Genomic DNA, 25448 nt, shown 5'->3' with positions numbered 1-25448 from the left:
TCACAATAAAAACTAAATATATATTGACCTAAATTTACCATTAATATAAAGTACAATGTGTTACAAAATAACACTATCAGAATCACGGGGATATGTTAAGCATTCCAGTGTTATTGCCACATAAATTGTTACATGTCAGATTTATAAAACGGTGCTTGGTCATGAAGCTCAAAATTGGCTGTAACTAATAGGTTACAAATCAATATTAAAATAAAAGAAATCATGGCATATTTCCTTTCATCACAAGTAGTGCTCATCTTTCTACTGCTTAGCTTAGAAAGAGTTAAATTACAAAAGCCAGAAGTAGTCGGGATGGCCGAGCGGTCTATTCTGGAGGCGTGGGTTCGAATCCCTCTTCTGACATTAGAATTTTCTTTCAAGAAATTTTACAGCTTCACTCCTGTTACTGATTAGTTGGGGGTCCGCTCTATTGGTGGCAATCTCAAATCGATAACTAAAAGTGATGGGGCTTAGCAAAACCAATTCTCAACGTTGGCACTTTGGCAGTATTTCTTGGGGTCCTTGAGGCAAATCTTAAATGTTCGGAATTTGTGCTTTCACAAAAGACTTCTGGGAACAATCATTATAACTATCTACAGGAAATAAAATGATAGAAACTTGAGAACTGAACACTTTTAACTTTTGAGGAAAATAATATTTTTTGTAATTTTTCCTTCATTCTGGACGTCATCACTTTGTTTTATTTTAGTTTGACTTAGCTGTATGAGGATTTAAAGGAAACCTGATAGCTAATACGGGCAGCATGTATCAGACACTAGCTGAATGATTTCAGCCATTTATGTTTGACTATGAATCGCTGTGGCATTACTGAGACAAATATGCTTAAATAATATGCCAGGAACAAAGCTGTTTGGGGAAAAAGCCAGGAAGGCAAAAAACACAAGCCCCAACTCAGGACCGTCATCTTTCATTCTAAAAATAGGGGTTTCTACGTTAATGGTAAGACAAAGAATCCACAGATTTGGCATTTCTCTAGCGAGGAGAGCCCACTTAAAATGTATGGGGTGCTTGTCTCCATAAGCGCAAGCTGGGCACTAAACTGGCTTATTTGCAATTCTGGATGTTGCAGAGTGAAAACATATGTTAGACAATAATAGTAATTGCTGGTGTTGATGAATTCATTGTGAGGAGTAATTTATAAAATGGGATCACTTTGGAGGGGTTTCTGCTGTTTTGGTACTTTTGGAACTCCGCAAATGTCACCCTCAAAATATTCTTGCAAAATCTGCATTCCCAAAACCCAAATAGCGCTCTTACTTTCATAGCCCTGCTGTGTGACCAAACAGTAGTTTCTGAAGACATATGGGGCATCACCGCATTTCAATGAAATTGTGCAACTTTAGATATTTTCACAAGAAAAACTAAATATATATTGACCTAAATTTACCATTAATATAAAGTACAATGTGTTACAAAATAACACTATCAGAATCACGGGGATATGTTAAGCATTCCAGTGTTATTGCCACATAAATTGATACATGTCAGATTTAAAAAACGGTGCTTGGTCATGAAGCTCAAAATTGGCTGTAACTAATAGGTTACAAATCAATATTAAAATAAAAGAAATCATGGCATATTTCCTTTCATCACAAGTAGTGCTCATCTTTCTACTGCTTAGCTTAGAAAGAGTTAAATTACAAAAGCCAGAAGTAGTCAGGATGGCCGAGCGGTCTAAGGCGCTGCGTTCAGGTCGCAGTCTCTTCTGGAGGCGTGGGTTCGAATCCCTCTTCTGACATTAGAATTTTATTTCAAGAAATTTTACAGCTTCACTCCTGTTACTGATTAGTTGGGGGTCCGCTCTATTGGTGGCAATCTCAAATCGATAACTAAAAGTGATGGGGCTTAGCAAAACCAATTCTCAACGTTGGCACTTTGGCAGTATTCCTTGGGGTCCTTGAGGCAAATCTTAAATGTTCTGAATTTGTGCTTTCACAAAAGACTTCTGGGAACAATCATTATAACTATCTACAGGAAATAAAATGATAGAAACTTGAGAACTGAACACTTTTAACTTTTGAGGAAAATAATATTTTTTGTAATTTTTCCTTCATTCTGGACGTCATCACTTTGTTTTATTTTAGTTTGACTTAGCTGTATGAGGATTTAAAGGAAACCTGAAAGCTAATACGGGCAGCATGTATCAGACACTAGCTGAATGATTTCAGCCATTTATGTTTGACTATGAATCGCTGTGGCATTACTGAGACAAATATGCTTAAATAATATGCCAGGAACAAAGCTGTTTGGGGAAAAAGCCAGGAAGGCAAAAAACACAAGCCCCAACTCAGGACCGTCATCTTTCATTCTAAAAATAGGGGTTTCTACGTTAATGGTAAGACAAAGAATCCACAGATTTGGCATTTCTCTAGCGAGGAGAGCCCACTTAAAATGTATGGGGTGCTTGTCTCCATAAGCGCAAGCTGGGCACTAAACTGGCTTATTTGCAATTCTGGATGTTGCAGAGTGAAAAGATATGTTAGACAATAATAGTAATTGCTGGTGTTGATGAATTCATTGTGAGGAGTAATTTATAAAATGGGATCACTTTGGAGGGGTTTCTGCTGTTTTGGTACTTTTGGAACTCCGCAAATGTCACCCTCAAAATATTCTTGCAAAATCTGCATTCCCAAAACCCAAATAGCGCTCTTACTTTCAAAGCCCTGCTGTGTGACCAAACAGTAATTTCTGAAGACATATGGGGCATCACCGCATTTCAATGAAATTGTGCAACTTTAGATATTTTCACAAGAAAAACTAAATATATATTGACCTAAATTTACCATTAATATAAAGTACAATGTGTTACAAAATAACACTATCAGAATCACGGGGATATGTTAAGCATTCCAGTGTTATTGCCACATAAATTGATACATGTCAGATTTAAAAAACGCGGCTTGGTCATGAAGCTAAACATTGGCTGTAACTAATAGGTTACAAATCAATATTAAAATAAAAGAAATCATGGCATATTTCCTTTCATCACAAGTAGTGCTCATCTTTCTACTGCTTAGCTTAGAAAGAGTTAAATTACAAAAGCCAGAAGTAGTCAGGATGGCCGAGCGGTCTAAGGCGCTGTGTTCAGGTCGCAGTCTCTTCTGGAGGCGTGGGTTCAAATCCCTCTTCTGACATAAGAATTTTCTTTCAAGAAATTTTACAGCTTCACTCCTGTTACTGATTAGTTGGGGGTCCGCTCTATTGGTGGCAATCTCAAATCGATAACTAAAAGTGATGGGGCTTAGCAAAACCAATTCTCAACGTTGGCACTTTGGCAGTATTTCTTGGGGACCTTGAGGCAAATCTTAAATGTTCTGAATTTGTGCATTCACAAAAGACTTCTGGGAACAATCATTATAACTATCTACAGGAAATAAAATGATAGAAACTTGAGAACTGAACACTTTTAACTTTTGAGGAAAATAATATTTTTTGTAATTTTTCCTTCATTCTGGACGTCATCACTTTGTTTTATTTTAGTTTGACTTAGCTGTATGAGGATTTAAAGGAAACCTGATAGCTAATACGGGCAGCATGTATCAGACACTAGCTGAATGATTTCAGCCATTTATGTTTGACTATGAATCGCTGTGGCATTACTGAGACAAATATGCTTAAATAATATGCCAGGAACAAAGCTGTTTGGGGAAAAAGCCAGGAAGGCAAAAAACACAAGCCCCAACTCAGGACCGTCATCTTTCATTCTAAAAATAGGGGTTTCTACGTTAATGGTAAGACAAAGAATCCACAGATTTGGCATTTCTCTAGCGAGGAGAGCCCACTTAAAATGTATGGGGTGCTTGTCTCCATAAGCGCAAGCTGGGCACTAAACTGGCTTATTTGCAATTCTGGATGTTGCAGAGTGAAAACATATGTTAGACAATAATAGTAATTGCTGGTGTTGATGAATTCATTGTGAGGAGTAATTTATAAAATGGGATCACTTTGGAGGGGTTTCTGCTGTTTTGGTACTTTTGGAACTCCGCAAATGTCACCCTCAAAATATTCTTGCAAAATCTGCATTCCCAAAACCCAAATAGCGCTCTTACTTTCAAAGCCCTGCTGTGTGACCAAACAGTAATTTCTGAAGACATATGGGGCATCACTGCATTTCAATGAAATTGTGCAACTTTAGATATTTTCACAAGAAAAACTAAATATATATTGACCTAAATTTACCATTAATATAAAGTACAATGTGTTACAAAATAACACTATCAGAATCACGGGGATATGTTAAGCATTCCAGTGTTATTGCCACATAAATTGATACATGTCAGATTTAAAAAATGCTGCTTGGTCATGAAGCTCAAGATTGGCTGTAACTAATAGGTTACAAATCAATATTAAAATAAAAGAAATCATGGCATATTTCCTTTCATCACAAGTAGTGCTCATCTTTCTACTGATTAGCTTAGAAAGAGTTAAATTACAAAAGCCATAAGTAGTCAGGATGGCCGAGTGGTCTAAGGCGCTGCGTTCAGGTCGCAGTCTCTTCTGGAGGCGTGGGTTCAAATCCCTCTTCTGACATTAGAATTTTCTTTCAAGAAATTTTACAGCTTCACTCCTGTTACTGATTAGTTGGGGGTCCGCTCTATTGGTGGCAATCTCAAATCGATAACTAAAAGTGATGGGGCTTAGCAAAACCAATTCTCAACGTTGGCACTTTGGCAGTATTCCTTGGGGTCCTTGAGGCAAATCTTAAATGTTCTGAATTTGTGCTTTCACAAAAGACTTCTGGGAACAATCATTATAACTATCTACAGGAAATAAAATGATAGAAACTTGAGAACTGAACACTTTTAACTTTTGAGGAAAATAATATTTTTTGTAATTTTTCCTTCATTCTGGACGTCATCACTTTGTTTTATTTTAGTTTGACTTAGCTGTATGAGGATTTAAAGGAAACCTGAAAGCTAATACGGGCAGCATGTATCAGACACTAGCTGAATGATTTCAGCCATTTATGTTTGACTATGAATCGCTGTGGCATTACTGAGACAAATATGCTTAAATAATATGCCAGGAACAAAGCTGTTTGGGGAAAAAGCCAGGAAGGCAAAAAACACAAGCCCCAACTCAGGACCGTCATCTTTCATTCTAAAAATAGGGGTTTCTACGTTAATGGTAAGACAAAGAATCCACAGATTTGGCATTTCTCTAGCGAGGAGAGCCCACTTAAAATGTATGGGGTGCTTGTCTCCATAAGCGCAAGCTGGGCACTAAACTGGCTTATTTGCAATTCTGGATGTTGCAGAGTGAAAAGATATGTTAGACAATAATAGTAATTGCTGGTGTTGATGAATTCATTGTGAGGAGTAATTTATAAAATGGGATCACTTTGGAGGGGTTTCTGCTGTTTTGGTACTTTTGGAACTCCGCAAATGTCACCCTCAAAATATTCTTGCAAAATCTGCATTCCCAAAACCCAAATAGCGCTCTTACTTTCAAAGCCCTGCTGTGTGACCAAACAGTAATTTCTGAAGACATATGGGGCATCACCGCATTTCAATGAAATTGTGCAACTTTAGATATTTTCACAAGAAAAACTAAATATATATTGACCTAAATTTACCATTAATATAAAGTACAATGTGTTACAAAATAACACTATCAGAATCACGGGGATATGTTAAGCATTCCAGTGTTATTGCCACATAAATTGATACATGTCAGATTTAAAAAACGCTGCTTGGTCATGAAGCTAAACATTGGCTGTAACTAATAGGTTACAAATCAATATTAAAATAAAAGAAATCATGGCATATTTCCTTTCATCACAAGTAGTGCTCATCTTTCTACTGCTTAGCTTAGAAAGAGTTAAATTACAAAAGCCAGAAATAGTCAGGATGGCCGAGCGGTCTAAGGCGCTGCGTTCAGGTCGCAGTCTCTTCTGGAGGCGTGGGTTCAAATCCCTCTTCTGACATTAGAATTTTCTTTCAAGAAATTTTACAGCTTCACTCCTGTTACTGATTAGTTGGGGGTCCGCTCTATTGGTGGCAATCTCAAATCGATAACTAAAAGTGATGGGGCTTAGCAAAACCAATTCTCAACGTTGGCACTTTGGCAGTATTTCTTGGGGTCCTTGAGGCAAATCTTAAATGTTCTGAATTTGTGCATTCACAAAAGACTTCTGGGAACAATCATTATAACTATCTACAGGAAATAAAATGATAGAAACTTGAGAACTGAACACTTTTAACTTTTGAGGAAAATAATATTTTTTGTAAGTTTTCCTTCATTCTGGACGTCATCACTTTGTTTTATTTTAGTTTGACTTAGCTGTATGAGGATTTAAAGGAAACCTGATAGCTAATACGGGCAGCATGTATCAGACACTAGCTGAATGATTTCAGCCATTTATGTTTGACTATGAATCGCTGTGGCATTACTGAGACAAATATGCTTAAATAATATGCCAGGAACAAAGCTGTTTGGGGAAAAAGCCAGGAAGGCAAAAAACACAAGCCCCAACTCAGGACCGTCATCTTTCATTCTAAAAATAGGGGTTTCTACGTTAATGGTAAGACAAAGAATCCACAGATTTGGCATTTCTCTAGCGAGGAGAGCCCACTTAAAATGTATGGGGTGCTTGTCTCCATAAGCGCAAGCTGGGCACTAAACTGGCTTATTTGCAATTCTGGATGTTGCAGAGTGAAAACATATGTTGGACAATAATAGTAATTGCTGGTGTTGATGAATTCATCGTGAGGAGTAATTTATAAAATGGGATCACTTTGGAGGGGTTTCTGCTGTTTTGGTACTTTTGGAACTCCGCAAATGTCACCCTCAAAATATTCTTGCAAAATCTGCATTCCCAAAACCCAAATAGCGCTCTTACTTTCAAAGCCCTGCTGTGTGACCAAACAGTAGTTTATGAAGACATATGGGGCATCACCGCATTTCAATGAAATTGTGCAACTTTAGATATTTTCACAAGAAAAACTAAATATATATTGACCTAAATTTACCATTAGTATAAAGTACAATGTGTTACAAAATAACACTATCAGAATCACGGGGATATGTTAAGCATTCCAGTGTTATTGCCACATAAATTGATACATGTCAGATTTATAAAACGGTGCTTGGTCATGAAGCTCAAAATTGGCTGTAACTAATAGGTTACAAATCAATATTAAAATAAAAGAAATCATGGCATATTTCCTTTCATCACAAGTAGTGCTCATCTTTCTACTGCTTAGCTTAGAAAGAGTTAAATTACAAAAGCCAGAAGTAGTCAGGATGGCCGAGCGGTCTAAGGCGCTGCGTTCAGGTCGCACTCTCTTCTGGAGGCGTGGGTTCGAATCCCTCTTCTGACATTAGAATTTTCTTTTAAGAAATTTTACAGCTTCACTCCTGTTACTGATTAGTTGGGGGTCCGCTCTATTGGTGGCAATCTCAAATCGATAACTAAAAGTGATGGGGCTTAGCAAAACCAATTCTCAACGTTGGCACTTTGGCAGTATTCCTTGGGGTCCTTGAGGCAAATCTTAAATGTTCGGAATTTGTGCTTTCACAAAAGACTTCTGGGAACAATCATTATAACTATCTACAGGAAATAAAATGATAGAAACTTGAGAACTGAACACTTTTAACTTTTGAGGAAAATAATATTTTTTGTAATTTTTCCTTCATTCTGGACGTCATCACTTTGTTTTATTTTAGTTTGACTTAGCTGTATGAGGATTTAAAGGAAACCTGATAGCTAATACGGGCAGCATGTATCAGACACTAGCTGAATGATTTCAGCCATTTATGTTTGACTATGAATCGCTGTGGCATTACTGAGACAAATATGCTTAAATAATATGCCAGGAACAAAGCTGTTTGGGGAAAAAGCCAGGAAGGCAAAAAACACAAGCCCCAACTCAGGACCGTCATCTTTCATTCTAAAAATAGGGGTTTCTACGTTAATGGTAAGACAAAGAATCCACAGATTTGGCATTTCTCTAGCGAGGAGAGCCCACTTAAAATGTATGGGGTGCTTGTCTCCATAAGCGCAAGCTGGGCACTAAACTGGCTTATTTGCAATTCTGGATGTTGCAGAGTAAAAACATATGTTAGACAATAATAGTAATTGCTGGTGTTGATGAATTCATTGTGAGGAGTAATTTATAAAATGGGATCACTTTGGAGGGGTTTCTGCTGTTTTGGTACTTTTGGAACTCCGCAAATGTCACCCTCAAAATATTCTTGCAAAATCTGCATTCCCAAAACCCAAATACCGCTCTTACTTTCAAAGACCTGCTGTGTGACCAAACAGTAATTTCTGAAGACATATGGGGCATCACCGCATTTCAATGAAATTGTGCAACTTTAGATATTTTCACAAGAAAAACTAAATATATATTGACCTAAATTTACCATTAATATAAAGTACAATGTGTTACAAAATAACACTATCAGAATCACGGGGATATGTTAAGCATTCCAGTGTTATTGCCACATAAATTGATACATGTCAGATTTAAAAAACGCTGCTTAGTCATGAAGCTCAAAATTAACTGTAACTAATAGGTTACAAATCAATATTAAAATAAAAGAAATCATGGCATATTTCCTTTCATCACAAGTAGTGCTCATCTTTCTACTACTTAGCTTAGAAAGAGTTAAATTACAAAACCCAGAAATAGTCAGGATGGCCGAGCGGTCTAAGGCGCTGCGTTCAGGTCGCAGTCTCTTCTGGAGGCGTGGGTTCGAATCCCTCTTCTGACATTAGAATTTTCTTTCAAGAAATTTTACAGCTTCACTCCTGTTACTGATTAGTTGGGGGTCCGCTCTATTGGTGGCAATCTCAAATTGATAACTAAAAGTGATGGGGCTTAGCAAAACCAATTCTCAACGTTGGCACTTTGGCAGTATTCCTTGGGGTCCTTGAGGCAAATCTTAAATGTTATGAATTTGTGCTTTCACAAAAGATTTCTGGGAACATCAAATAGTTTCTTTGTGCATATGTTAGTTGTTGCTTTGGCATCGGAAAAATACTGTTGATAGGAAAATGGGAGGGACTATTTCATCTCTATGTGTTCTCTGTCCCTATTAGGGCAGAGAGTGAACCTCCTAAGGTGCTGTCGTGGAAGATTCCTAGAAACCGAATTACCAGTAAGTCTAATTTCAGATTTTTTTACCTCAAGGCATCAATAGACTATATATATACTTAATAAACAAAAGCTAAAAGAGCAGATGAACATAGTTTAACAAGTCTGAAATGTGCATGTGATACTGACATCAAAGTTTCACCACATTTTGGGACAAATGTTTTGACTTTCAACATTAACAATCAGTAGAATATTTTCTCTAAATTTGCATCTCCTATCTTCACTCCAATTGTTTGCACCTAAGAAAAAAATAAAGCTTGATGCAACATTATGCTTACAAATTGTGTTTTATGCTCAATCATCACCTGTCCTACAGAGACACAGTCAGAATTACCCTGGCGAATTGAGTAAATTTGAAAATGTAAAAAAAATGCAGAATTGCTGTTTTTTCTATTCATTCACAAAGAATTAATGTAAGTTGTTAATTATGTACGCAAAATAGCGGGACTTTCAAATATTGATAATCTTGCAAAAACAAGTCAAAGTAAAAATAAATACATTACATTCCTGAATCTAAATGTGTCCTGCTGAAATAGCTCAGTTGGGAGAGCGTTAGACTGAAGATCTAAAGGTCCCTGGTTCAATCCCGAGTTTCGGCAAAAGTTTTTTTCTTCACCCATTAAATTTTAAGCAGAAAATAAACAAAGCATATGGACTGACTGTTTACAGAGAATGTAAAAATCCTAATCATTATAACTATCTACAGGAAATAAAATGATAGAAACTTGAGAACTGAACACTTTTAACGTTTGATGAAAATAATATTTTTTGTAATTTTTCCTTCATTCTGGACGTCATCACTTTGTTTTATTTTAGTTTGACTTAGCTGTATGAGGATTTAAAGGAAACCTGATAGCTAATACGGGCAGCATGTATCAGACACTAGCTGAATGATTTCAGCCATTTATGTTTGACTATGAATCGCTGTGGCATTACTGAGACAAATATGCTTAAATAATATGCCAGGAACAAAGCTGTTTGGGGAAAAAGCCAGGAAGGCAAAAAACACAAGCCCCAACTCAGGACCGTCATCTTTCATTCTAAAAATAGGGGTTTCTACGTTAATGGTAAGACAAAGAATCCACAGATTTGGCATTTCTCTAGCGAGGAGAGCCCACTTAAAATGTATGGGGTGCTTGTCTCCATAAGCGCAAGCTGGGCACTAAACTGGCTTATTTGCAATTCTGGATGTTGCAGAGTGAAAACATATGTTGGACAATAATAGTAATTGCTGGTGTTGATGAATTCATTGTGAGGAGTAATTTATAAAATGGGATCACTTCGGAGGGGTTTCTGCTGTTTTGGTACTTTTGGAACTCCGCAAATGTCACCCTCAAAATATTCTTGCAAAATCTGCATTCCCAAAACCCAAATAGCGCTCTTACTTTCAAAGCACTGCTGTGTGACCAAACAGTAGTTTCTGAAGACATATGGGGCATCACCGCATTTCAATGAAATTGTGCAACTTTAGATATTTTCACAAGAAAAACTAAATATATATTGACCTAAATTTACCATTAATATAAAGTACAATGTGTTACAAAATAACACTATCAGAATCATGGGGATATGTTAAGCATTCCAGTGTTATTGCCACATAAATTGATACATGTCAGATTTAAAAAACGGTGCTTGGTCATGAAGCTCAAAACTGACTGTAACTAATAGGTTACAAATCAATATTAAAATAAAAGAAATCATGGCATATTTCCTTTCATCACAAGTAGTGCTCATCTTTCTACTGCTTAGCTTAGAAAGAGTTAAATTACAAAAGCCAGAAGTAGTCAGGATGGCCGAGCGGTCTAAGGCGCTGCGTTCAGGTCGCAGTCTCTTCTGGAGGCGTGGGTTCGAATCCCTCTTCTGACATTAGAATTTTCTTTCAAGAAATTTTACAGCTTCACTCCTGTTACTGATTAGTTGGGGGTCCGCTCTATTGGTGGCAATCTCAAATCGATAACTAAAAGTGATGGGGCTTAGCAAAACCAATTCTCAACGTTGGCACTTTGGCAGTATTCCTTGGGGTTCTTCAGGCAAATCTTAAATGTTATGAATTTGTGCTTTCACAAAAGACTTCTGGGAACATCAAATAGTTTCTTTGTGCATATGTTAGTTGTTGCTTTGGCATCGGAAAAATACTGTTGATAGGAAAATGGGAGGGACTATTTCATCTCTATGTGTTCTCTGTCCCTATTAGGGCAGAGAGTGAACCTCCTAAGGTGCTGTCGTGGAAGATTCCTAGAAACCGAATTACCAGTAAGTCTAATTTCAGATTTTTTTACCTCAAGGCATCAATAGACTATATATATACTTAATAAACAAAAGCTAAAAGAGCAGATGAACATAGTTTAACAAGTCTGAAATGCGCATGTGATACTGACATCAAAGTTTCACCACATTTTGGGACAAATGTTTTCACTTTCAACATTAACAATCAGTAGAATATTTTCTCTAAATTTGCATCTCCTATCTTCACTCCAATTGTTTGCACCTAAGAAAAAAATAAAGCTTGATGCAACAATATGCTTACAAATTGTGTTTTATGCTCAATCATCACCTGTCCTACAGAGACACAGTCAGAATTACCCTGGCGAATTTAGTAAATTTGAAAATGTAAAAAAAATGCAGAATTGCTGTTTTTTCTATTCATTCACAAAGAATTAATGTAAGTTGTTAATTATGTACGCAAAATAGCGGGACTTTCAAATATTGATAATCTTGCAAAAACAAGTCAAAGTAAAAATAAATACATTACATTCCTGAATCTGAATGTGTCCTGCTGAAATAACTCTGTTGGGAGAGCGTTAGACTGAAGATCTAAAGGTCCCTGGTTCAATCCCGGGTTTCGGCAAAAGTTTTTTTCTTCACCCATTAAATTTTAAGCAGAAAATAAACAAAGCATATGGACTGACTGTTTACAGAGAATGTAAAAATCCTAATCATTATAACTATCTACAGGAAGTAAAATGATAGAAACTTGAGAACTGAACACTTTTAACTTTTGAGGAAAATAATATTTTTTGTAATTTTTCCTTCATTCTGGACGTCATCACTTTGTTTTATTTTAGTTTGACTTAGCTGTATGAGGATTTAAAGGAAACCTGATAGCTAATACGGGCAGCATGTATCAGACAGTAGCTGAATGATTTCAGCCATTTATGTTTGACTATGAATCGCTGTGGCATTACTGAGACAAATATGCTTAAATAATATGCCAGGAACAAAGCTGTTTGGAGAAAAAGCCAGGAAGTCAAAAAACACAAGCCCCAACTCAGGACCGTCATCTTTCATTCTAAAAATAGGGGTTTCTACGTTAATGGTAAGACAAAGAATCCACAGATTTCTCATTTCTCTAGCGAGGAGAGCCCACTTAAAATGTATGGGGTGCTTGTCTCCATAAGCGCAAGCTGGGCACTAAACTGGCTTATTTGCAATTCTGGATGTTGCAGAGTGAAAACATATGTTGGACAATAATAGTAATTGCTGGTGTTGATGAATTCATTGTGAGGAGTAATTTATAAAATGGGATCACTTTGGAGGGGTTTCTGCTGTTTTGGTACTTTTGGAACTCCGCAAATGTCACCCTCAAAATATTCTTGCAAAATCTGCATTCCCAAAACCCAAATAGCGCTCTTACTTTCAAAGCCCTGCTGTGTGACCAAACAGTAGTTTCTGAAGACATATGGGGCATCACCGCATTTCAATGAAATTGTGCAACTTTAGATATTTTCACAAGAAAAACTAAATATATATTGACCTAAATTTACCATTAATATAAAGTACAATGTGTTACAAAATAACACTATCAGAATCACGGGGATATGTTAAGCATTCCAGTGTTATTGCCACATAAATTGATACATGTCAGATTTAAAAAACGGTGCTTGGTCATGAAGCTCAAAATTGGCTGTAACTAATAGGTTACAAATCAATATTAAAATAAAAGAAATCATGGCATATTTCCTTTCATCACAATTAGTGCTCATCTTTCTACTGCTTAGCTTAGAAAGAGTTAAATTACATAAGCCAGAAGTAGTCAGGATGGCCGAGCGGTCTAAGGCGCTGCGTTCAGGTCGCAATCTCTTCTGGAGGCATGGGTTCGAATCCCTCTTCTGACATTAGACTTTTCTTTCAAGAAATTTTACAGCTTCACTCCTATTACGGATTAGTTGGGGGTCCGCTCTATTGGTGGCAATCTCAAATCGATAACTAAAAGTTATGGGGCTTAGCAAAACCAATTCTCAACGTTGGCACTTTGGCAGTATTCCTTGGGGTCCTTGAGGCAAATCTTAAATGTTCTGAATTTGTGCTTTTACAAAAGACTTCCGGGAACATCAAATAGTTTCTTTGTGCATATGTTAGTTGTTGCTTTGGCATCGGAAAAATACTGTGGATAGGAAAATGGGAGGGACTATTTCATCTCCATAAGTTCTCTGTCCCTATTAGGGCAGAGAGTGAACCTCCTAAGGTGCTGTCGTGGAAGATTCCTAGAAACCGAATTACCAGTATGTCTAATTTCAGATTTTTCTACCTCAGGCATCAATAGACTATAAATATACTTAATAAACAAAAGCTAAAAGAGCAGATGAACATAGTATAACAAGTCTGAAATGCGCATGTGATACTGACATCAAAGTTTCACCACATTTTGGGACAAATGTTTTCATTCAGTAGCGGACAACCCCTTTAACTTTAACTGCAGGGTAGTGATGAGTGAGCGTGCTCGTTTAACCCTTTCGCCGAGCTCGCTCGGGTGCTTACCTAGTATCTTCTGCAAGCTCGTATATTAAGTTCAAGTCCCGGGCGTCTGCATGATTTATGGCTGTTAGTCAGCTTCACCACATGCAGAGATTGCCTGTTTGTTAGGGAATCCTCACTTGTTGAGGCTGATTATCAGTCACAATTCATGCAGGCAACTTAATAAACGAGCATGCCAAAGATACACGAAAGCACCCAAGAGTGCTCGGTGAAAGCGTTAAATGAGCATGCTCGCTCCTCACTACTGCAGAGTCATCACAAGGAACATTTAAAGATTTTCACCTATTGACATCAATGGACTGCATTTGTATTAAACAGATTGTATTGCGTCTTCTAGAGATGTTTTGTAGGTGCTGTTTTCTTTGGCAAATAGATGAGAATCAAGCAAGGGACTCCCCTCAAATAACAGGAAATGTCCTAACAGCATATTGAAAATTAGAAAAACCCTTTAATATTTCTCTATCAGTCAATGGATGTCTACTTTCTACATGGGCAAACACAAAAGTGACCAATAGAAAAAAATGTTCTACCAAAACTCATTGAAAAATATAATCAAAATCATCAAGATCAACTATAGCTAAGAGCGTATAAACATCAAGGCCAACTACCACCAAGGGTGTATCACCATCAAGGCCAACTGCAACCAAGGGTATAAAATATCTAAGGCCAACTACCACCAAGGGCATAAAAACATCAAGGCCAACTACCGCCAAGGGTATAAAAATATCTAAGGCAAACTACCACCAAGGGCATAAAAACATCAAGGTCAACTGCTACCACCAAGGGTGTATGAATATCAAGGCCAATTACCTCCAATGGTGTATAAACATCAAGGTGAACTACGACCAAGAGCACAAAAACATCAAGGCCAACTACCACCAAGGGCGTATCTACAGACATGCCAACCATTAACTTTTCAGGGCATATATATGTTTATGGTCACAATAACCCATCTTTTACACACATTAAACACAAGTATTATGAATGACACATGTTAGGTTGGGGGAGCTGTGACAAAATTTGCATCTGATTGACCCAATATATGATATTTACTTTACACAATTTTCCACCTGAATGTAGAGATTACCTCCAGATTACTGTTGTAATAACTGTCCCTGTGTTACTCTGTTATAGTTGGATTGGTGCAGCAGTGGCTAATGCCTTCTATTCCCCTAATTGCAATCAGATTGGTGAGTTTCTCAGAAAAAGGGTTCAAATTGGTGATGAACTATAGTTTTGGTTGGGTTACCATAGTGTCAGGTATGCCAAACCCAATGTTACTCACCCAATTCATCTCTTGTCTATATCATTAGATCAATTACAGCTAATAACTATTTTATTCTGTGCTTTACAGTATTTCCTGCTGGGATCCTTCAGCCTCCATTTTTCAGCAAACAACAGCCGCAAGGATTGAACTTTGGTGGAATCGGTATGGTCATTGGTCACGAAATCACTCACGGCTTTGATGATAATGGTAATGATGAGAAGTAACTGATGCTTTACTACTACGTCATTGAGGTTCCAGTGGTACATTTATGGAATAAGTAAATAGTAGTTCTGTATGTTTTTTTTTTCCTTTTATAGAAACTTTATTGCAAAAATAAGAAAAACAAAAACAAGTCTTCCACATCCTTGAGGCCAGCTCTAAGGGGTAGATACAAAGGAGTTTCTGTTAGTCACGTTGGACAAACAGGTCTAGATTCAGAAATTAGCCGTTATTCATAACTGTCATAGCTGTCTCTGTATGAGCCTCCGGACCTATCCCCGTAACTGCCTTGGCTTCTGCCACTTCCATAGTAGTCACAAGATCCACCACCATATCCTCCACTCCTGTTGTCAAACCTGCTGTTTCCATATTAATCCAAAAAGTGAAAAGCCTATTTGGGACAATACTTCTATTCAACAAACACCCGATCAGGTCAAAAAAGTATAGATGCACAAATTCGATAAAAAGATTTTGAAACTTTTATTGAATTATTTTAAAAGAAACACTACTGTCCCTGAAGAAGCTGATTGCGAAATGCGCATTGGGGCAGTCCTTAACTGCAGTTGAAAGGTTGTATTGTCTCTATTTACATTCTGTTTATCTCTATGCCTGATGATAACATCTGTTTATTTCCATGCTTGGTGATACCATCTATATTTTGTGGGCCATGATTGACTTTGCCCTATATTGTCACTTCTCTACCATTTGTGGGCTTTATGGCTTCTTTCTATATGACCTATTGACATATTTATAGATATATACCTTTACAGCATTTTGACTACATTTTTTATGCTGGATACTTTAAGGTGGGTACTTGTAATCCACTAATGCTTACTAGATGAATGAATTTTGGATACTGATCCTTTATTTATTTATTTATTTATTTATTTATTTAATTCTTCATATATTTATCACTGGGTTCATTGATATGATCTACTTTTGTTAGTCTTGTTAAACAGAATAAATGATTGATTACCCTTGTTATTAGCACTGCAGGTACCTTCATTGGTTCACTTCTCCTTTATGTGTGTTTTTTAAATTTCTTTTAAAATAATTCAATAAAAGTTTCAAAATCTTTTTATCGAATTTGTGCATCTATACTTTTTTGACCTGATCGGGTGTCTGCTGTTTCCATAACCTCGGTCTCCACCACCATGTCCTCTACCACCATGGAAGAATCCTCTGCCACCTGAAGAGCCTCCTCTGTAAACCCCACGTCTTTCACCAGACGACTTGCCAGCCTGGTCTACACGAATCTGACGCCCATCCACAGCCTATATACAACTTTCAAAAGCTGATGAAACTCTGATGGCAAAAACTGACACTTTAACCAAATACTGATCAAACACAGATCAAAATCATTGATGAAACTTGCACCGTTTTTTTGCATACGATAAAAAACTCTGACCTCTGAATGAGCTCTAACAGTTATAGTCAGTGAAGCTCAGCATCATGTATATGGATTATGCTCAATGATGGTTGTTATGTAACAGGAAGGAATTTTGACAATGACGGAAATATGTTTGATTGGTGGAGTAACTTCTCTGCAATGCATTTCAAAGAGCAGTCCCGATGCATGGTCTACCAATATGGCAATTACACCTGGGAATTAGCTGGGGGGCAAAATGTGAGTATGTTTTTCTCTTTTTGTAAATATGCCATCAGAGATATATCTCCCAGTTGACTGAAAACACCAGTGAAATGGATGAGATGACCAGACTGACTGAATAAGATGTCTGCATGGGCAAACACTTGACAGACGAGGTTTAATGTTGATAAGTGTAGAGTAATGTACCTCGGCCGGAGTAATCCTATTGCTACATATATGTTAAAGGTAAATATACTCAGGACTATAGAACAGGGCAAGGACTTGGGTATTCTGATTACAAGTAAGCTGAGCAGCAGTACTCAATGTCAGGCTGCAGCTGCAAAAGCAAACACGATTTTAAGATGTATAAACAGAGAGAGAAAATCCAGCGATCCAAGTGTATTGTTACCCCTTTATAAATCACTGGTGAGGCCACATCTAGAATATGGGATCCAGTTTTGGTCCTCACATTTTAAAAAGGATATTCAGAAGTTAAAGTCAGTTCAAAGACGGGCAACTGGATTATTACAAGGGACGGAAGGCCTCTCATATGATGAGAGGTTGGAAAAGTTGGGCTTGTTTTGCTTAGAAAAAAGACGTCTCAGGGGAGATTTCATTTATATGTATAAATACATTTGTGGTCAATAGAGAGGACTGGCACATGACTTATTCCTTCCAAAAACCTTACAAAGGACCAGGGGGCACTCATTAAGGGTGGAAGAAAGGCAATTCCGGCAGCTAAATAGGAAAGGGTTCTTTACAGTTAGAGCAGTCAGAATGTGGAATGCCGACCACAAGAGGTAGTAATGGCAGACACTATAACAGCTTTTAAAAAAGGGCTAGATGATTCCCTCAGTACAAATAATATTGTGGGTGTAGGGCTACTGCCAGATTCCCTGCATGGTGTCCCTTCCCCTTCCATGCAGGGACGCTGACTCAATCACTGCCAGGTCCTCAGCATGGACTCTAGCATGCTCCTGCTTCTGTGTGTGCCGCACTGTGTCTCAGAGGCACACCTAGTATGCGCTCCCCTGCTCTTAAAGAGGCAGCGTGCGCACATCGTAAATGTCCCCAGCTATCAGCTGGGAGGCATTTAGTTAATGTGATTAACTGCAAGGTGTCTCCCAGCCATTAGCTAAGAGGCATCTTGTATAAAAGCCACCATCCCCAATTGGGAGGTGCCTGAGCAACCCCTATAGTTATGGTAGGTGGTTTGGTGTGTGTAACTGTATGTTGCCAGGTCCTTCGTCCTTATTCTGTTAAAACTATTTCTGTATCCTGTGTCCCTTTAGTCCAGTATAGTTTGTCCGTGTTCCTGTCACCGCTTCGGCGGTGTCCATATCCTGAAAATGACTATGCAGTACCTGTCTGCTACTCTGGGGCCTGAAGGCTCAATACCCAGGCCTGAACCCTTAACCTGTCCCAGTGGCCATCTTGTCTGCACAGTCTGAATATGTCCCAGTGGCCGTCCTGTCTGCACAGTCTGAACCTGTCCCAGTGGCCATCGTGTCTGCAGTCTGAATCTGTCCCAGTGGCTGTCCTGTCTGCACAGCAGAACCTGTCCCAGTGGCCATCCTGTCTGCACAGCAGAACCTGTCCCAGCAGCTGTCCTGTCTGCACAGTTTGAACCTGTCCCAAGTGGCTGTCCTGTCTGCACAGTTTGAACCTGTCCCAGTGGCAGTCCTCTCTGAACAGTTTGTACCTGTCCCAGTAGCTGTCCTGTCTGCACAGTTTGAACCTGTCCCAAGTGGCTGTCCTGTCTGCACAGTTAGAACCTGTCCCAGTGGCTGTACTGTCTGCACAGTTTGAACCTGTCCCAGTGGCAGTCCTCTCTGAACAGTTTGAACCTGTCCCAAGTGGCTGTCCTGTCTGCACAGTTTGAACCTGTCCCAGTGGCTGTCCTCTCTGAACAGTTTGAACCTGTCCCAAGTGGCTGTCCTGCCCTGTTGAGAATCTGAATTAATGTTATTTACCCTTGGGGTCAGCTGCTACTGCAGAAAGCCGCCCTGAAGTGTCACCTTACAGCTATCTGCCGCGCAAGCCTGACCTCACCACTACAGGCTCCTGCGAACATCAAGGTAGCTGCATAGTTACGCCCCTCCAGGGCAAATCTGCTTTGTGGCATAGTGGGTCCACGAATTACGTGCTACACCTATATAAATAATCTAGTGATACAGAATGTATAACTGGTGGAGAAAGGTGGAACTTGATGGACCTTAGTATTTTTTCAATCTATGTAACTATGTAATATAAAACTAAATCAATAGTGCAAGGTAGTTGGGCACTTCTGTATTGTCTTTATTGACAGGTTTATCCCACTGGAGCATGTGCTATAAGTAGAGAATATGAAGAGGGTGGTCTCAGATGCTTTTATATTTATGGTAATCTACATGGAATTAAAAAGATTAACAGATAATGTTTACTAATTGAGACAAATGGATTCTGGAGGCGCTCCCATGGAAGGTTTAGTAACCAAAAAAAATTGTTGAATCTTCCAATTGTGGTGCAATCACATGGAGGATATTCCACCATATTTTTTTATCCAGGGATTAATATTTGTAGGTTTATTAAAAAAATCATAAAACCATGAATACACATAAGGGACATGGATGTGCAAAAGGGAAAGGGAGAAGGAAGTCTTTAAAAAGGATCACACAACGTGTTTCTGCTCATAGAGCCTTCATAAAGGAAGCCTATAACATACTGTCTGACACCAAATATTACAAACCAATTACATCTGACCCCACTGATGTCTTTGAAAAAGAATATAATAAGCTGATACATGAAGCCTTTCAAGCTAAGATATTGAATAAAAGAGAAAAGCGTTATCTAACAAATAATAGCCCAAATCAAGCTTTCTTTTACCACCTACCAAAAATACTCAAAGACACAAAGAATCCCCCCGGAAGACTCATCATATCAGGGATAGGCTCTCTCACTAGCTCTCTATCCCATTTTATTGATCTTTTTCTTCAGACTTATGTCCTTAACTTACCATCCTTTTTAAGAGACTCATCCCAACTCATTCTGGAGACAAAGGATCTACAATGGGGAGAAAACTATATGTTTCTCACCCTAGATGTATGTGCTCTATATTCCAACATAGAACACAGTTTAGGTCTTGATGCAGTAGACCACTTTCTATCAGGGGACAAAAATATACCACCGGAACAAAAAACATTCCTGTTGAAAGGTCTAAGATTCATTTTGGAGCATAACCTTTTCTCCTTTCAAGATAAGATGTACCTCCAGCAGTTCGGGACCGCGATGGGGACTCGGGTCGCACCCAGTTTTGCAAATCTTTTTATCGGGCGATTCGAGTCCCTATCGCCTATTACATCTCCAAAATATACCGAACATATATGTTATTATCATCGATACATCGACGATTTATTCCTCATATGGAATGGTACAGAAGAGGAAGCGTCTTCCTTCATCAACGAACTAAATCAGAACAACTGGGGAATCTCATTCACAAGCAATATGTCCAGAGAAAGAATTATTTTTCTGGACTTGGAATTATTTACTAAAGATCAAACCGTTCAGAGCAAAACCCATTTTAAACCAGTTGACACCAATGGTTATTTCGATTTCTCCAGCGCTCATTACCCCAGATGGAAACATAACATTCCATCCAGTCAATTTCACCGGATCAGGCGCAACTGCACTTCCACAATAGATTATATTGAACAATCTAAAATCAAAATATCCAGATTCGAAGATAAAGGTTATCCAAAAGAATTGATCCAGTCCTCCTACCGAAAAAACCTGACACTTCCACAAAATATTTGCTTAGAAAATTCACAAAAAGATTCGGTAAAGGATATATCAAAGTGGAGGTACAGTTTTATCACTGCATTTAACAGTGGTAATTCAAACATCCGTATAATACTAAAGAAGTACTGGTATCTTATCAAAAAAGATCCAATTCTGAAAGGGATGGTACCCTCTAGACCCAGCATAGTTTTCAGAAGAGGTAAGACTCTAAAAAATAACATAACACCCAGTCTTTTAAGAGATAAGGAGGTAAACGACAGGAATGCTAAACATCAGAAAAAAAGAGAAAATGGGAATATCTAAATGTGGAAATACAAGATGTCACTGTTGTAAGATTATCAATTGGGATATGAGGAAGAGTATCCACACTAAGAATCCCAAGATGACCTTAAAACCCACCCAAGAGCTCACATGCAGCTCGGAATTTGTCATCTATGTGGTAACATGTAGTTGTGGGTTACATTATGTAGGACGGACCACCCAAACACTACGAAGCTGTATGAATGGCCACAGGCATAACGTTAAAAATGGGTTTCTCAAACAGAGCCTTTCCAAACATATCACTCTTGTGCACAACAAGAACTTTGACTCCATAACAGTTACACCCATAGAGCAAATTCCACCACTCACCAAGAACAGAAAATCGGTCCTCAATGCGTAAGAATCCTACTGGATCTACAGACTTGGTAGTCTGTATCCAGATGGATTAAATGACACAGTTGAGACATTATAAGAGATATGTAGTTAGCTGAATAACACCACTTTTTCCATGGCAATTAACATCATGACACTTACAGTAAAGTCCTGTATCAAAACTAAGGACCTGTGGCATCTATCTGGCAATCCTTGATATCTCTCCAATACATCATATGTCTTTGACCAGTTGGTCTCATTTGACCTCCTTCTCATATAACCTGTTTATATGTGCAAATCATTCCATCTGAGGATTAACATTAACATTGTAGTGGCAAGTAACATCAATATACGCGTCATTGGTTTTTATTTTTCTTTCAAATTTTTTTTTGTTTTTGTTTTTTTTATTTTTATTATTTTTTTTAATTATTATTATTTATGTTTTTATTTATTTATTTATTTTTATTATTTTCATTTTTATTACTTTTTATTAATTTATTTTTTTAATTATTATTATTATTATTTTTTATCTTATTTTTTTTTGTTTTTGTTTTTTTTTTTGTTTTGTTTTGTTATTTTTATTTTATTTTATTTTTATTTATTTATTTTTTTTGCTACCCATCATATCAGTCCAATGCCTCCCTAAATCAATTTTTAGATTTCTTGTAGGAACTCCACACGGTAGATAATTATAGATTTTGACAAAATAGTTATTTGGTTAACATAGGCTTCCAGCTCACATTTGGGTGATGATTTTTAAAATTTGAGCAATGACACTATTGGTAAGAAATATATGTATACAAGAGTCCACCTATATTCATCAATTAGACTCCAGACTCCACAACAGAGAGGAAGAGTAGATTTGAGTTGGATGTTACCTCTGAGGGTGACCCCACCCACAAGTAAAGATGCTGGGTATAAGAGTTCAGTCAAACCTAAGGTCTCATACACACCTGAAGGCTCTATGAACAGAAACGCGTTGTGAGATCCTTTTTAAAGACTTCCTTCTCCCTTCCCCATTTGTACATCCATGTCTCTTATGTGTATTCATGGTTTTATGATTTTTTCATAAACCTACAAATATTAATCCCTGGTGGAATATCCTCCATGTGATTGCACCACAATTGTAAGATTCAACAATTTTTTTTGGTTACTCTTTCTTCCACGGGAGCGCCTCCAGAATCCATTTGTCTCAATTTGTTCACGTGGTGGCTGTCTGTCAGGTAGAACAAATATACCTCCACCGTCTATGGAAGAGCTGCAAACCGTGGTCTGAGAACCCTAATAACGGACAAATTCCTCAAATAGAGTTGTGCCTATCAGAACAACTTGCTCAGGTGAGCATAAAAGATTTTATATTTTTTTTTAGTTTCAAGTCTCTACTTCCTACGCTCAGGTAGCGCTCTCTTTCCCTTTTTCCTCCACTTCTTTCTACCCAGGAACCATCAGATAATGTTTACTGGAAGTTTCAATGATATCATTCACATATAGTGTACAACACTAGACCATAATACATCTAATAAAAGAGAAAAAGGAAGGAAGGAGGAAAGGGAAAAGAGACAAAGTTTAAATGGGTTAAAATGTAAATAAAATACAAATTTTAATCACATTTCTTTAAAAAAATACTATATTAGTGTGATTTATTCCTTAGTCATTTATGAAATTAATCCAGACCAAAAGTTTCACAAAACCAATAGTTGGGTAGTGAAAGGGAGTGGTAAACCTAGACTACTATTACTGGAATAAAAATAATATTTGTCAATTAAAATGTTATTTGAGGAGATAATCACACAGAGCTAGTAAGAACTCCAGTAAAACCATGGTGTATTAAACCTACTGTATGATTAGTCCAATTTTTTTAAGACGTCTTATTTCAGACAATTTCTGCCACGGCTGTAGTTTGTTAAAACATGACAAACTGAGATGTAATCGCCTTCCCCGGGTCCAACGGCGAGTCTCAACGCTGCTTCTGGTGCCTTGGATTGGCTGCAGCTCTGACGCCACATCCACAGTGTGGTAGTCAATCAGTGAGCTTAGCGGCTCTGAATAGGGTGCTTCACCTACACAACCAGAGCAGCCGAGCTCATGATTGGCTGTTACGCTATTGACATAACTTCAGCACCGCATGCTGGACATCAGTGCAGCGGCAGAGACTCATCATTGGACCTAGTGAAGGTGAGTTCAGTGTAGTTTATGGTTTAAAAAGCTGTAGCAGAAATTGCCTGAAAGGAGATAACCCCTTTAACCTATGGTGTGACTAAGTAGATCCAGTTGGTCCACTTCAAGTTCCTTCTCTTTGCTTTGTCTGTTTACTGATCCGTTGACCAGAAACCTCTCATTAAAGCATTCATATAAGGTGTGATTTTAGAAAGAAGACAAGTCCCTTTAGAAGACCACATAAATTATATAAATTCATGATTTCTCATTTTTTAGGTAAGTGGTATCATTACCCTAGGAGAAAATATTGCAGATAATGGCGGAGTCCGACAGGCTTACAAGGTAAACTATTATGAGGTGTTTTTTTCTTCAAACTTGTTATTGTCAGTGGAAATGAATGGAGGATTACAACATTCTGACATTGAAATGTCAAAATAATTAATGTCCTTCATGGTTTTTAGGAAGCGACTCAGTATTTAATGTGGTCAAATCTGCAATCTTTCATGACGAGTTAGTTACAGCGTCAGCCTAAACATGCAGCCGTCGAGCTCGGGTCTCTGTATACTGGTGTTTTTCATTTTTTTAAATTTAATTTTAACAACAGTTAATCTCCTGAGAGAGTCTTCTGTCTCCTTTGTATATTAAGGACTTAAGTATTTAGGGTAGAGGTATTACTTGAAGCTCCTGGACCCCAATACAAAACACAACTTAGGTCTATTGCACTCCCGAGAGTTATTGCTCTAAATATTAATCAAAATACAAGACAACTACTCACCAAAAGCATAAATGTCTACTGATGGTTTGGCCATAATTGGCCCCGGTTCTAGAGTCTTGAGATTTGATGGTTATGGTGAAGATTTTTTTTGGTTGACTTATAGGCATATCTGAAATGGGTGGAGAGACACGGAAAAGAGCCCAGGCTCCCCGGATTGGACCTGACGCACAAGCAGCTCTTTTTCCTGAACTTTGCACAGGTGAACTTTATAGGCTTTTTGCAATACTGTTAGTCGAATATACAGTAGGTTATAGATATTATCATTTAGCAAAATAGTGCTGGTTAGAGGTACTTATTTCATATTACAAGAGAGTACTATTAGTATAATACAAGGTATTGATGCCTATTCCATATTACCAGGCAGTACAGTTACTATAATATGGATACTAGCTTGTTATTCCATATTGCTAGGCTGTAGTGTTACTACAATATGGGTTATACTTATTCCATATTCCTAGGCTGTAGTGTTACTATAATATGGGTTATACTTATTCCATATTACTAGGCTGTAGTGTTGGGATAATATGCGTTTTAGATACTTTTTTCCATATTGTAAATGAATGAGAGCTATTGGTAGAATTTCAGATATTGTTACTTATCTTATCTTATGCTCAGTATTGTTGGAGCAATGTAGGTAATTGAGATATATATATACAGTACAGACCAAAAGTTTGGACACACCTTCTCATTTAAAGATTTTTCTGTATTTTCATGACTATGAAAATTGTACATTCACACTGAAGGCATCAAAACGATGAATTAACACATGTGGAATTATATACTTAACACAAAAGTGTGAAACAACTGAAAATATGTCTTATATTCTAAGTTCTTCAAATTAGCCACCTTTTGCTTTGATGACTGCTTTGCACACTCTTGGCATTCTCTTGATGAGCTTCAAGAGGTAGTCACCAGAAATGGTCTTCCACCAATCTTGAAGGAGTTCCCAGAGATGCATAGCACTTGTTGGCCCTTTTGCCTTCACTCTGCGGTCCAGCTCACCCCAAACCATCTCGATTGGGTTCAGGTCTGGTGACTGTGGAGACCAGGTCATCTGGCATAGCTCCCCATCTCTCTCCTACTTGGTCAAATAGCCCTTACATAGCCTGGAGGTGTGTTTGGGGTCATTGTCCTGTTGAAAAATAAATGATGGTC

General features: G+C 37.8%; 10 non-coding genes across 10 annotated transcripts; all 10 read left to right on the top strand.

The window, feature by feature from the left end:
- Positions 1-1676: 1676 nt before the first annotated feature.
- TRNAL-CAG (transfer RNA leucine (anticodon CAG)) lies at positions 1677-1759 on the top strand. The gene has a single exon. It is a non-coding gene; the product is annotated as a tRNA-Leu (tRNA).
- A 1313-nt stretch (positions 1760-3072) lies between these two features.
- TRNAL-CAG (transfer RNA leucine (anticodon CAG)) lies at positions 3073-3155 on the top strand. Its single transcript has one exon. It is a non-coding gene; the product is annotated as a tRNA-Leu (tRNA).
- A 1313-nt stretch (positions 3156-4468) lies between these two features.
- On the top strand, positions 4469-4551 carry TRNAL-CAG (transfer RNA leucine (anticodon CAG)). The gene has a single exon. It is a non-coding gene; the product is annotated as a tRNA-Leu (tRNA).
- A 1313-nt stretch (positions 4552-5864) lies between these two features.
- On the top strand, positions 5865-5947 carry TRNAL-CAG (transfer RNA leucine (anticodon CAG)). The gene has a single exon. It is a non-coding gene; the product is annotated as a tRNA-Leu (tRNA).
- A 1313-nt stretch (positions 5948-7260) lies between these two features.
- On the top strand, positions 7261-7343 carry TRNAL-CAG (transfer RNA leucine (anticodon CAG)). Its single transcript has one exon. It is a non-coding gene; the product is annotated as a tRNA-Leu (tRNA).
- Positions 7344-8656: 1313 nt separating this feature from the next.
- On the top strand, positions 8657-8739 carry TRNAL-CAG (transfer RNA leucine (anticodon CAG)). The gene has a single exon. It is a non-coding gene; the product is annotated as a tRNA-Leu (tRNA).
- Positions 8740-9648: 909 nt separating this feature from the next.
- Positions 9649-9721, top strand: TRNAF-GAA (transfer RNA phenylalanine (anticodon GAA)). Its single transcript has one exon. It is a non-coding gene; the product is annotated as a tRNA-Phe (tRNA).
- Positions 9722-10905: 1184 nt separating this feature from the next.
- Positions 10906-10988, top strand: TRNAL-CAG (transfer RNA leucine (anticodon CAG)). The gene has a single exon. It is a non-coding gene; the product is annotated as a tRNA-Leu (tRNA).
- A 909-nt stretch (positions 10989-11897) lies between these two features.
- On the top strand, positions 11898-11970 carry TRNAF-GAA (transfer RNA phenylalanine (anticodon GAA)). Its single transcript has one exon. It is a non-coding gene; the product is annotated as a tRNA-Phe (tRNA).
- Positions 11971-13154: 1184 nt separating this feature from the next.
- Positions 13155-13237, top strand: TRNAL-CAG (transfer RNA leucine (anticodon CAG)). The gene has a single exon. It is a non-coding gene; the product is annotated as a tRNA-Leu (tRNA).
- The last annotated feature ends 12211 nt before the right edge of the window (positions 13238-25448 follow it).

The sequence above is a fragment of the Phyllobates terribilis genome, unplaced genomic scaffold, assembly GCF_046119375.1.
Source record: "Phyllobates terribilis strain yellow unplaced genomic scaffold, ASM4611937v1 Scaffold_12__6_contigs__length_324123572, whole genome shotgun sequence".
NCBI classification, from domain to species: Eukaryota; Metazoa; Chordata; class Amphibia; order Anura; family Dendrobatidae; genus Phyllobates; species Phyllobates terribilis.
The sequence above is the reverse complement of the archived record's forward strand: the minus strand, read 5'-3'. Positions and strand labels throughout refer to the sequence as shown.